The sequence below is a fragment of the Sabethes cyaneus genome, chromosome 2 (assembly GCF_943734655.1).
Source record: "Sabethes cyaneus chromosome 2, idSabCyanKW18_F2, whole genome shotgun sequence".
Taxonomy (NCBI): Eukaryota; Metazoa; Arthropoda; class Insecta; order Diptera; family Culicidae; genus Sabethes; species Sabethes cyaneus.
In genome coordinates this window covers 191,346,053-191,359,946 of record NC_071354.1, presented here as the reverse complement: position 1 = coordinate 191,359,946, position 13,894 = coordinate 191,346,053, and the positions used below count along the sequence as shown (strand labels likewise).

At 38.4% G+C, this 13,894-nt stretch overlaps 1 long non-coding RNA gene across 1 annotated transcript; it reads left to right on the top strand.

Moving 5' to 3' along the window:
- Window positions 1-3,476: 3,476 nt before the first annotated feature.
- On the top strand, window positions 3,477-4,753 carry LOC128738097 (uncharacterized). The gene is made up of 3 exons (XR_008412072.1): window positions 3,477-3,612; window positions 4,029-4,325; window positions 4,380-4,753. It is a non-coding gene; the product is annotated as an uncharacterized LOC128738097 (long non-coding RNA).
- The last annotated feature ends 9,141 nt before the right edge of the window (window positions 4,754-13,894 follow it).

Below are 13,894 nucleotides of genomic sequence, written 5' to 3'. Positions count from 1 at the left end.
TTGCAGCATCTTTTTCTATAGCGTAGCTCGGGATTAGACCATAACGGTTTCTTTGGAGGCCTTTGGACAGGAACGTACATTGTGAATGCATGCTGGAGAGTACTAGTGAAGTAGCCGACTGCAATGTTGAGATCCAAGCATTCGGTTACATGGTCCCAGGAGATTTGCGACAGATACTGGCTTAACTGTCTAAAGTCAGTTTTTCTAAAATTAAGCGCTTGAGCATCAAAATCTTGGTCAACAAGCTCCGATGAAAAATCACTTCCATAAAACATGCACGTGAATGGTGGGTGGCAGCTGTCGATTGCAACGAGGGGGTCGCAAGCGTCATCGATAACAATCGAGTGCGAAATCTCCTCATTGACGAACAATAGATCTAATGTGTTACCATAACGGTTTTTGAAAGGATTCATTTGTCGCATGTTGTTGGAGCTCATTCCATCTAGCAATGCTGTATTGGCGCGAGTTAAAGTTGAGGTTTCAATTTCAACGGAGCATATCTGGTTCTCAGAACACAGCCAGCGGAGGCCAGGTTGGTTGAAATCGCCAAAAACAGCAACAGCGTCGCAGCAACCGCTAGATGACGTAACGGATTCTAAACAGGTTATGTACCGATTTATTATTTCCATATCGGATGCCTTGTCAGGGGGTATATATATAGCGCCTAAAATTAACTTAGCTATTAATATATATGTATGACCACATTTCAAGGTCAAGACTAAAAACTTGAGATTAGTCGATATTTGATTTGTTATGCAATTTACGAGATGCTATGTACAGGTTCACCAAATGCACTGATTGAGAAAATTTTGATGAAATATTTATGAGCATATTTCAACAGAGTAGCCTATAAACTATAAATAGCTAAAATAGAGCGCACAAAGGCAAAATCTAATTTAAGATTCAGTAAGTGGTGAGATCGTTTAATACAGTAAAATGAAGTATACTGCATTGAATAGCTAAACAACGGTTAAAATAGCATATCTAAACCAAATTCGATAAAAGGCATTTACAAAAATAGTTTCAATTGAATACGAACACTTAAATAAAAACAGCCAATGCAATAGTATGGAAAATAACTTGTATTGAATACACTCAAGTCTCTTTTTACACGGTTTTTTTTTACGATTTTTGAATTAACACGGTTTTTTTTATGATATTTTTTGAATTAACGCGGTTTTTTTTAAACGGTTTTTTGAATTAACACGGTTTTTTTTAAACGATTTTTTGAATTAACACGGTTTTTTGAATCAGCGCGATATTTATGTTTTCTGAATTTACACAGTATTTTTTCGATGGTTTTTAAATTATAATGTTTGTATATCGTTCGGAAATTTTCTAAGAAAAGCCAGTATATGAAGTACCAAGACCTGCTACGTCTAATACGTACATTCCCAGAAAAGAATAGCGCAGAACAACGTAGGTCAGAGGGAATGGATATTACGAACCCCCTAAAACACACTCACATAATTAATAATAAAAAATAGTGTTCAATCAACAAAAATATATCAATTTTAATCAACAAAAAACAGTAACAATGTCCAAAATTCTAACTGTAATAACCAGATCCTGTTAATTACAATTTTTCGCAACGGTGGCAGCGATCGGGCTCCTAGAGCGACGATGACGAACAGCAATAGCCACAGCAGACAACTAGTCCTTTAGTTCCAGTCGCATACACAAAATACTGACACGAAATCAAGCGAGGTACGCTGGCACCATGTTGTTGGTGTGGTGTTACGATCACAGCACATTCGTAAAGCATTTTGCCCAAGAACATGTGACGGTAATCATCGCACTCAAGCTGCAGCGATTCTAAAGAAGGGAATGTATCCTTGCTGAATTATAACGTCTTGGGTATGTACTTTTTATGGCTCTTTGGTTAGCGGCATCGACGGCATCGACAGGAGTCCCAAACAACCGAGTTCGATTATCAATCGAGCAGAAGTGATTTTTCGGGTTGGAGTTTTTCACTTGTTTTTTTACAGATATAGAGTAGAAATTTTAATTAATTTTGGTTATTTGCTACCAATAATTGAATTATGCATTATGCAACTGTGACAAATAACACAGTTTTGTGTTCCTACTACCACTTTTTTGATAGTAGGAACACAAAACTTCGCATCTAATTACACGTAAATTCATTTAAGACTGTACGAAACTATTTCGTGGTAGAAAACAACGAAAGGAATTCGTACATTTTAACTTTTATGTACTGATACAAGATTTTACATTTTTACGACGATTTTGGAATTAACACGGTTTTTTTACAACAATTTTTGAATTAACATGGTTTTTTTTACAACAATTTTCGATTTAACACGGTTTTTTTTTACAACAATTTTTGAATTAACGCGGTTTTTTTTAGACGGTTTTTTTTACACGGCACGTATCCCCCGTGTAAAAAAAGACTTGAGTGTAATATAGTATTTAGTAAATTGTTAGTAGTAGTTAAATTGGCAGTTGACCTAGAAATAAGCCGAACCATGAATAAACAACCCACACTTTATTTAAATTCAATGGTTCAATCGAATAATAATAATGCTTGTGGTTCTCAAGTGACATTGCCAAATTGATCGCTCGCATTTTCCCCCCCATCGGAAGACATAAATTCGTAGACAATTCCCGCCGACTTGCCTGGCTGCCTGGCTGCTGTGGAACTGCATCAATAGATCGTAGAGCAAAGCCTTCCCATCATCAGCCAGCGCGGTTGTTAATTCAAAGCTTACGTGCAGGTTTGCTCGACGGCCGGGCGCAGTTCTGGGGTACATCTAGGTATATGCAGCATAAGCCTCTTAAAATCCGTCTCTGTCATCTCGGTGGTCGATAGGGGTGGTGGCGGACGGCAGCGGCGTCGGCGTCGGTAAAGCTCTCGTAAAGGAATTTTAATTAGGACAAGTGTTCGCCTCTTTATAGAGCCCAAGGAAGCTGTAAAACAATTCTTCACCCTCCGTTCGCAACTCACCGTGTTGTTTGAACGTACACGCAATATTCGCAGTGTGGGAGAGCAGGACTTACCTAATGAACAAGCCCAGGGAACAACTTTTTTGTTGTTTTTTTGATAATAAACATTTTACGGCAGTTTGAATCCCGCTAGCACATACACACACAAGGTTGTCCAATAAAAAGCGAAGCAAAGTCTTGGTATTACATTTAGACGGAATTTGGGTTTCTGCTTTCTTGTTTGAGAGACTTTGCAGCCAACTGTTAGTGCATCAGGACACAATTGTGGGACTAGGATCTCCGATCCTATTGATCATAATACTCTCTCCCATTTGAGATTCGAACATACGACGACTGGGATTGTTTGATCAGTGTCGTACCTCGAGGCCAACTGGGAGACACAGTTGTCCAATAAAGCTAGGCTTCAACGGATGCGTACTGGAGAAAAGATGGTTGGTGGTTTGGGACGATTGTCTGGGAAACAAGCGCCACTCATTGTCTAGCTGGTTGGTTGGCTGCACCTTGGTGCTGCTTTTTCACATGTGTTTCGCTTGTTATTGGTCGTCTTGTGATATTTTTATCGAGCCTTGTGACAATCATGAAAACACAGGGGCTGCCTCTGGTTGGGTCGAAACAAGTAAAATCAATTTGACGGTCAAATCATGGATAGTAAGTATGGCAATTTAGTCCAATGAGAATTATGTTCCAACCATTAGGTCCGATTGTTAGACTTTTGATGAATGATCCATACACATGACAACACTAACTTATGAATAACGATGCAATCTTTTTGCGAACATGTTCTTTATAATTCGTTGCGTATATCTTGATAAAATTATTTTCAAAACTTTATCTTTTAATTCAACTGATCTTATTTCATATCATAGACAGTAACATTTTTTGCTCATACGTATGCGCTGTTGTATCGTCGATGTGAGGGTATTGTAGTGCAAGTGAGCTTTTATGGATTTTTACTCGTGATGATTTAGGAAACCTACAAACATACAATCCACGCAACAGTTTAAAAGAGTTTAAATTTAAAGAGTGGTTTTTTGGTTCTACTAAAAGTCGAATTTTATTTTCAGATATTATTTAAAAACAGAGTAGTGAACAGCAATTGGGTGGTGTACAATAATTGGCAAACTACCCATAAATTCAGTTCAATTCAATGGTCATCCACTGTTGGTTCAAGTGTTATGCGCTGCTTGTACCTAGTAAACGAGCGAAGTAAAATATTGTCATTCTCAGAGCAAAATAGCGCTATATCGTGAATTATTCATCAAATTATAATATATGCTAGGTCAACTTTCACGTCATATGATGAGTATAAAAGCATCGATCAAACTGCAAAACCTATCAAAACAGCATTTTCGCTAGAAAAGGTTAGTGCGCCAATACTGAAAGGTAGTTCGAATACTCATCTTGCACTTTTTCAGAAACCAAACCAATCAATATGAAACTTTTCATCATCTTGTCAGCTTTCATAGTTGCAGTGGCCAGCGCAGTACCGTTCAACTCGTTTGATCCATCCTCTTGGAACCCATTTCGGCGAAATGACTCCACCGGCGATGGCTGGAGGTTCCGTCCAATCTTTGATCCAGTCCCTCCATCTATACCCTGGAATCCAATCGCACCACAGTCTGTAGCGCAATCCATCCAGGCTGGATTGAATGGTGCCAGCTCTTCCGGTGATTCTGCATCACCAGCGACGACTAATGCTACAAGCGGTAACTAGAATTTACCTAGTTTATCCCACCAGGGCACCTTGGAGGATTAAAATGAAATAAAACGCATCCAATCTTTGCTTGAAGACAGCTTGTTTTTGACTCGACTTTCGTTTTTGATCTTTCATCATTTGCATTTTGCTTTCATTTTTCTGTGTTTCATCCTGCATTTGTCATCAGTTTTTCGTCTTTTTTGTTATGTGTACTCTGCCGTTCTTTGCTATTGCGTTTTTAACGTCTTTAGTCGTTTTTGTTCAGTTTAACTTCTGGTTTTCTGGCATTTTTATATCGTCTTTTTGTATTTTTTCAGCGATTGGTTGCCATTTTTCTATCATCTTTTGTGGTGTTTTTATTGTTCTTGATGGCGCCTTTTGGTCGTTATTTCTAATCTTTTTGTGCACTTCTCGTAGTTGTTTTACCATTTTTATTGTATTTTTATCGTCTTTGCCGTATTTATTGTCTTTCCGTCGTTTTTTTCCTTTGTTTATTGTCTTTTCGACATTTTATGTCGCTTAATTTTATTGTTTTTTCGTAAATTTGTCACACACACACACAAATCACATTTTTGTAATCTTTTTACTGCCTTTTCATTGCCTCTTTGTAGTCTTTTTGTCTTCTATTCGTTTTTATGTTGTTCTACCGTCCTCTTTTTCTCGTTTTATTGTTATCTTTTCGACGCCTTTTCGCCATCTTTTTGTGGTCTGTTTATTGTATTTTTTTTGTATTCGTCGTCTTTCTGTCATCCATCTGTTGCTGTTGTCGTCTTTTCTTACCCTATTGCAATCTTTTCAAAGAATTTATGTCGTCTGCTCGTCGTTTTCGATGACTGTTCTTGGGCATTTCTCTATCGTTTTTTCGGCGGTTTTAGCTGTAGCCTTAGCGTCTTGAAGTCGACATTTCGTTATCTTTTCGACGTTATTTTTGTTGCTGGCGTCTTTTCGACATTATTTTATCGTCTTTTCTTTGTTTATCTGTTATCCTTCCAACCTCTTTTGTCGACTTTTCGCCGTTTTTTTGTCATTTTTTCGTCGTTTTGTTTGTTGTCAAGACAACGAAAATGAGGTCTTTTTACTGTGTTTTCATGGTTCTTTCGTAACGATGGTTCTACAATTGTTGAAGGGACGGTAAGGGAAAATAATGAGGAAGAAATGGAGAGGAAAGAGGGGAAAGGAAGGGGGGGGGTAATAGGTAGCTACGCTTAACAAGTTGTCGTTGTGACTCCTACCTTTTGTCCAATACTGGAAGGTGCATGGGTCGAACCAAGCTATAATCTGAGATTATAACCGGATTCGAACCCACACACCCGCCAGGGCATGTGGCTCGCTAGTACCCGTGTACTTATGAACCACAGAGGCGCTGGACAAAGGGAGTCTGCACAACCCCCCTTACTAATGTAGCGACAAGGGTTGTGCTATTTTTAGACACAAATTGAGCCTCTTCCTCCACCTACCGTTGAAACCACCGACCAAGAAGTTTAATCTAACTTTGTGGTTATTGGAGGGACGACGACACTATGTAGGCCCTTGCGACTTACAAGGTACTGCGTGTGAACGCTGTTCGTCTGCCAGCGTGTTAGCCGCGGTTCTCAGCGCGGGGTTTCGGGGGAAGGCTTGACTAACCTTGACCATACTATAAGCCAAGGCACCCAACCAAAGGAGACATCGTTGTCTAGTGCGAACGGCATCTGGAATTCTGGAGAGGCCAGCCGTGAAAATCACAGTATTGGAAGTTGGTGCAAGCGTGAGTACTTCGGATCAATGACCTCTAGGCACTGCGAGGAGCGAGGGAGTGTCGCAACCTTTCGTTGCGTCGCACCAACACATCCAATTACAGTGAGAGCATGTACCTTTCGTGTACCACTCTTGTTCGCATGACGTACATGACGCGATTCCGGTGTACGTCGAGATCGTGTTGGAACGTCAGTGGAGCAAAACATAAATAAAAACGTCACCTGAGATTGAAGTGTTCGGAAGTAATTCGTGAATACAAGATTAGTTTTTGGCTAATTTCCGCTTTAAAATACTCTAAGTAGTAAAAAATAATAGTTAACAGTACAGTAAAATTTATAAAACTAACAATACTGCGCTAAAACTTATAAATAACTAGCTGACCCGACAAACTTCGTATTGCCACAAATTAAGTTGTACATAAATCATGAATCTCGGATGATCTTTGTCACAACCTCAAGTTTTGCAAATTTCTGAGGAGTTCAACCTTAGACGATTCATTTTGGCAGTTACGTAACTATGAAAGCATCCCAGGTAACCAATAAGCATCACCAATGCTAATCAAATGTAGGCCAATGCATTTAAGTCGCCTTAAATGCTACTTAAATGCTGTTTTGGCAAAATATACAGCTACTTTATAGATAACCTTCTTATAGTGCTGACAATACCTGACAATTTGAATACAATTTTGGATGCCAATTTACAACACCTATGCAGTCAAAAAGCTAATATACAACAACGTGCAGTACAAAATGCCAGATACGCTTATTTGCTACTTATGTTAATGCTTATTAGTTACCCACAAGTTTAATATACAAATTTGCAATTTTTCCTCACAGTAAAGAAGAAAACAACTCCCCTGTCCCCTTATTGCATAACCAGAAAGCGGCTAGTAATATTCGCCATGATTGTACAACATTTCGCCGAATATCATTTTGCGAAAAACCTTAAGCGGAATGTACCGTTTTACGGAAAACTTTTTTGTGGAAAGTACCATTTCGCGATCCTCTTCTTACTCGCTGTCGCTCGTTCCTGGAAACCCAGGTGGACCTAGGAAAACAAATAAACCTAGACAGTAGTGATTTCTGCGGGGAGTTGCCCCTCCCCAGTGGGCGGCGCTTCCGACGGCGGGTCGCCGGCAACACTCGCGGCCGTCTCGTCCTGAATGATCTAGAGTTACTATAGATAGTTTTTGTGGTCTTGTTGTTGACCAATGTTTTATGGAAGAGTCTCGAATTTCTCGAATTTGATTAGTTTTTGAGTTTCGCAAAAATTTCTGTTTTATGGGGTGAGAGTTCAAGACTCCAAAATCACCCACATGCCAAATTTGGTTCCATTTGCTTGATTAGCTCTCAAGTTATGAGGAAATTTGAATTTCATTTGTATGGGAGCCCCCCCTCTTAAAAGTGGGAAGGGGTCGTAATTCACCATAGAAAAAATTTCTGTCATCTAAAACTCTCACATGCCAAATTTGGTTCCATTTCCTTGATTAGTTCTCGAGATAAGAGGAAATTTGCATTTCATTTGTATGGAAGCCCACCCTCTTAAAGGGGTCATAATACGCTTTCTAAAGAGGAGAGGGGTCTCAATTCACCATAGAAAAAAATCTTGCCTGAAAAACCACTTACATGTCAAATTTGGTTCCATTTGATTGATTAATTCTCGAGTTATGAGGAAATTTGTTTTTCATTTGTATAGGAGCCCCCTCCCCTCCTAAAATGAGGAGGGGTCCTAATTCACCATAGAAAATATTCTTGCCTACAAAAACACCCACATGCTAAATTTGGTTCCATTTGCTTGATTAGTTCTAGAGTTATGAGGAAATTTGCATTTCGTTTGTATGGGAGCCCCCCCTCCTAAAAAGGTAAGGGGTCCTAATTCATCATAGAAAAAATGGTTGCCTCCAAAAACACCCACATGCCAAATATGGTTCCACTTGCTTGATTAGTTCTCGAATTATGAGGAAATTTGTATTTTATTTGTGTAGAAGCTCCCCCTCTTAAAGTGGGAAGGCGTCCTAATTCACCATAGAAAATATTCTTGCCTCCAAAAACCTCCACATGCCAAATTTGGTTCTATTTGCTTGATTAGTTCTCGAGTTATGAGGAAATCTGTGTTTCATTTGTATAGTAGCCCCCCCCCCCCCCTCCTAAAGTGGGGAGGGGTCCTAATTCATCATAGAAAAAATTCTTGCCTCCAAAAACACCTACATACCAAATTTGGTTCCATTTGCTTGATTAGTTCCCGCGTTATGAGGAAATTTGTATTTCGTTTGTATAGGAGCCCCCCCTCCTAAAGTGGGGAGGGGTCCTATTTCACCATAGCAAATATTCTTGCCCTCGAAAACTTTCACATGCCAAATTGTGTTCCATTTGCTTGATTAGTTCTCGAGTTATGAGGAAATTTGTATTTCATTTGTATAGGAGCCCTCCCTCCTAAAGTGGGAGGGGTCTTAATTCATCATAGAAAAATATTTTGTCTCCGAAAACACCCGCATGCCAAATTTGGTTCCATTTGCTTGATTAGTTCTCGAGTTATGAGGAAATTTGTTTTTCATTTGTACAGGAGTCTCCCCTCTCAAAGGGGGGAGGGGTCCTAATTTACCATAGACAATATTCTTGCCCTCGAAAACCTTCACGTGCCAAATTTGGTTCCATTTGCTTGATTAGTTCTCGATTTATGAGGAAATTTGTATTTCATTTGTATGGAAGCCCCCCCCCTCTTAAAGCGGAGAGGAGTCATAATTCCCCTTCTAAAGAGGGGAGGGGTCTCAATTTACCATAGAATAAATTCTTGTCACCAAAAACACCCACATGCAAAATTTTGTTCTATTTGCTTGATTAGTTCTTGAGTTATACAGAAATTTGTGTTTCATTTGTATGGGAGCCACCCCTCTTGGTGGGGGGAGGGGTCTCCAACCATCACTAAAACCTTTCCTGGCCCCAAAAACCTCTACATGCAAATTTTCACGCCGATTGGTTCAGTAGTTTTTGATTCTATAAGGAACATCCCGACAGACAGACAGAAATCCATTTTTATATATAAGATAGTACGGTGCTAAAAAGTTATAAATAATAGTAAGGTGGTAAAAGCTATTAACTACGGTTTAACTACTATTAAAGAAGGTGGACCAGTTTAGCGTTTAGATACTGTTTGTGAACTAGATTTATAAGGAGATTGTCGCTGAGGTCTTATGCAAAATAAATAGGTGCTTGCAGAAAAACAGTATTGACTTTTATCCCGTAACTAAACACTGAGGAGACACTAAACGTGAGTTTTTTTACATCTTCTTTGTACATATGCAATATTTACATAAGGACGATATGAACAACAAAAACAAAATAAAATAAATTTCATTCTATAGGAATTTTTAACGCTGCCGTTGAATACATGTTATGGAAAATCGTCTTCTTTTTCGTTGCTTTTTGCAACAACAGTGCAGTGGAGAGAAATTCATGATGCGGCAAGAGCCACCTGGCTCTATGCTGGTAGAAGAAATAAGAAGTATTTTTTGTGTTTTGTTGTTTCAGCGTACTTTCGTTGTCTTTAGTATTTTCATGTTATTTCCGTCGTATCTCTCGTCTTTTTGTTGTATTTTCGGCATCTCTTTATCATTTTTTATCATCTTTCTATCTCATTTTCGTCGTGTTTACGTCGTCTTTTTGCCATCTCTTTGTTGTCTTTTCTTAATATTTTAGTCATCTTTACATCACTTGTCACTTAGTCTTATCACAGAACAAAATTTCTTCAATTCAAAACTAACTTTTTTAGTTGGGTCAAAGCCAGCGTGTAGATATTTTCTATTGATAACCTTGAGTCTTCCAGCAATTCTAGCGGAATTTTCACATCGTTATTGTGTCACATTTACCGAAAAAGCATAAAGATAAAGAAACGAAATTTACAACCACAAACTAGCATCAAACAGCAAACGCTAAGATCAAGCGAAGACAAAACAGGCAGGCAGCAAATCTTTGCTGCAAGTATGTTTCGAAAAACAAACGTTCTTTTCTTGTGGCTGGCAAGTTCACGACGAGGCAAAATGCATCCATACCATCCCCCGTCCCACAGCAGAGCAGCAGCCGACGGCAGTCAAAGTCGTCATCGTCATCGATTGCCAGCTAGGATGCAAAACAGACCAGAACTAGCAGCAACCGCGCCCGAAGCCGAGCAGGAGAAAGTTTCCTGCTTGGCACAACTTTCCGCTTTCGGATGCTGTAGAAATAAATATTTCACTATGTAGCTCTCTTCGCTTAGCAAAAGTGCACTTGATCTCGACATTCGATTTGTGTGTGCTCGAGTGTTTGTGTACATGTTTGTGATTGTGTTTATCTAGTGGCTCCAAATACGGATGCTGAATGAGGAAACTGACTGCGCAAAGTTTCGACATTGACTTTGATTGTTGAGTGTAGTTTTTTTATTGACTTCTGCAAAGTCTTTGGTTTAGGATGATGCAAGTGTACGAGAAAGTTGCTTTCTTAATGATAAGGAGCAAATCTACTAACATTTTATTACTTTAACTGTCCCTAACATGGTGTCAATTAACTATAAGTTGAATAATACTTTACTTATTCAGTAGGTTAAGTCAATGAAAATAAATAAAGCTATTTTTAACAAATTATATTTAGCAGGAGAGTTGCTTGAAAGTTAAACTAGCAAAAATAATGTAATTTTCAGCATTCCGAATTGCTATTTTTACTGGATAATAGTCCAGCAAAGTTATTTTCAGCGTGCCCGCTTGAGGCTCTTCTTGAAGGAAGTAATTTTTCTGCACTGTTACCCAAAATTGCTTCAGGAGTTCCCAGCAGGATGGAGGAAACTTTCTTCCGTCTGTGGATAGAAAAATTATATTCCGGGAAAGTTTTCCGGCGAGTTGTGGAAGTCGCCCTCGATGATTGGTGTAGTCATAAGCGAAGAACTGCTGCATCTCAATCAAGACTGGCAGAAATGGGGTTTCATTGTAAACTAACAGATCTCAAAAAGCTGTCGGATAGCAGCAAAATTAAATTCTGTTAAGGTCACATTTATATAGAAAAAATGTTTTACTCGTAAGCCAGGTTTCAAAACATAACAATTGCGGTTTAGTACCGTTATTTAATAAAGGAAATGATTCAGCGTTTTTTTGAAAAGCTCAATCCATATTGTGATAAGAACATGATACTCGCATTGTACTGTTTTGACGCCAAAGTTTTCTATGTAATTCAATAACAACAGAAAACCATCGATTTTCGCTGCTGTCATTTAGTCGGTGTCGATTTATCTGATTTCCTGGTTCACTCTCCATGGTTGCCTGTGTCCTGACAGGTTCATACGGTCACATACAGGTTACACAGGGTCGGCATCTGATGTCAAAGTCAGCACTGATAATAGCAGTGCTTTCAGTTGATAGCAGAAAAATTACTTTGATGCCGGATCGTTCCTCCTAGTGAGTGAAGAGCTCTTGTAATCTGAGCTGACTGGCAAAGGTAATCGATATCAAGTCCGATAATGGCCTCTTGACCTTGTTTGTGCATATAAAGCTAATGCGTTTTGAAGGACTCACTCAATTGGGGGATATTATGACCTTCTTAGGTGTTTGCTCTTTTGTTCCGGAATCTTCTACTACAATAGTTTCCTGTGCCATTCAAAGACGCTAATGACATCTAAAATTAATAAACAATTTAGTTTGAAAAGACATTCTCAGTATAAAATACAACTCAATATGAAGCTCAATTCACATCATTGAATCGGTTGTTTGACATTATAAACTATTCATTTGGAATCGTATTCGTAAAAGGCAAGCAAACGCGAACGAGTTTGCTCTCACGGTTCTTTGGCTTGTACTGCAAAAAAAATCCACGGGTCGCATGATCCTTCTCGCCGTTGTGTCATATTTTTGCATTGATGCAAAATACGAAGATGGCAAATAATACAGGTTACAACTTTTGCATGTGCTATCAGAAATACTGGCAGTATTACTGGCGGAGCTGCATGTACGGTACTAACTTTTAGACGTACTAGACTGCAGCATTTCATGTAGATTGGTCGAATTAAAAACAAATCCAAAATAAAATTTATTTGAAAATTTATTGATGTCTTTAAAATTATCCTCGGACCATGCTTATCTAATATTTTGTTCAAACTTGGCAAGCTTTTAAAATTATTCAATATCTGACCAGCCTAGTTTCCATCGTGTGGTGTGATGAGCAGACGGCGATGATGGTGATGCACTTCTGTTAACTTTTTTTCCTACCGGCTGACTTGTGAGTCATGAGCCGAGTTTCCTGTGAACACAATGCGCCCATTGATGAAGCAAAGAGGTCAAAAACTAATAGCATCACTTTTGTGGTTTACTCTTGCACGAATACGTTAGGTGGCGAGGACAGCAGACTAACCATGAACGAATTATGTACAGCATTAGTCACTACTATATTGACCTGCAGGAGCACACCGTTCTCGGCGTAGACTGACTGCAATGTAGAACTTTTCTGCAGTACATGCACTCACTGCGCTCTAATTTTACGACCGCAGTTGTTGTGTATGTCTGATTGTTTCTCTTTCTGTTTTAGGTATTTTATGTATTTTTGTTTTTTTTTTCGCTGCAAACTGTTTCGCTGCGTGCTGGCAAAGTTCTATAATGGAATACTGTGGAACACCAAAATGCCTGGTTGTGTCAAAAAAATTAAAAAGTTAGACTTACTCTTCAATTTTAATACTATTGTACGCTGCATGAGTAGATTTCTCACACATGGTCGTATAAAAACTGTAAGAGGAATTTTGTTGAGTCAATTTGCGGATCGAGTTCTTAATTCACTGGAAAGAATAAATACTGTGGAAAGGCATACCTTAGCATACATAATAGAAGGATATAGAAGCATTATCATCTAACGTGTGTAAAAATGGTGTAGTGTAGTGACTTGAACTAGACTGAAACACGGGTAATAAAATTAAAAACCAGACGAGAATGAATAGAGGTACCCGAGCAAAAACGTAGGTAGGTTGGTAAAAAGTAAAAAAAAAAAATGAAACAAGAAGAGTAAAAATAAACAAGACAAGGAAAACTCTTTAAAAACGAGTAGCAAGCTGCTGAGATATACAGGAAAAAAAAGTAAAAGGGAAATGGAGACAGCGTTGGAAATGGAAAGGTTTTAAGAGATGGACCAACGAAAAAGGGAAAGAAAATGGGATGTAAGAAAGTCTAGTAAGCCAAGATATTTGAGAATAGAAATAATAAAAAAAGAGAAAAAGAAATACAAAAATAAAAGCGTAAATGAAAAATTTAGATTAGGGACGATAAATTGGAAACCGAATCATTAAAAAGTAGAGGCAACAAATAATTGAATGAAGAAAAACAGTTAATAAATAAAGTGAAATACTATGGGAAAAAATGGCTTATCCTTAAAGAAAAACAGCATCTAAATGAGAAATTGAATGGCATTGGAAATAAATAGAAAATGGTATAAAACTGAAAAAAGATATTGAGAAGGAAAAAGGTAATGGAAAAAGCTATTAAATTGTAAAACG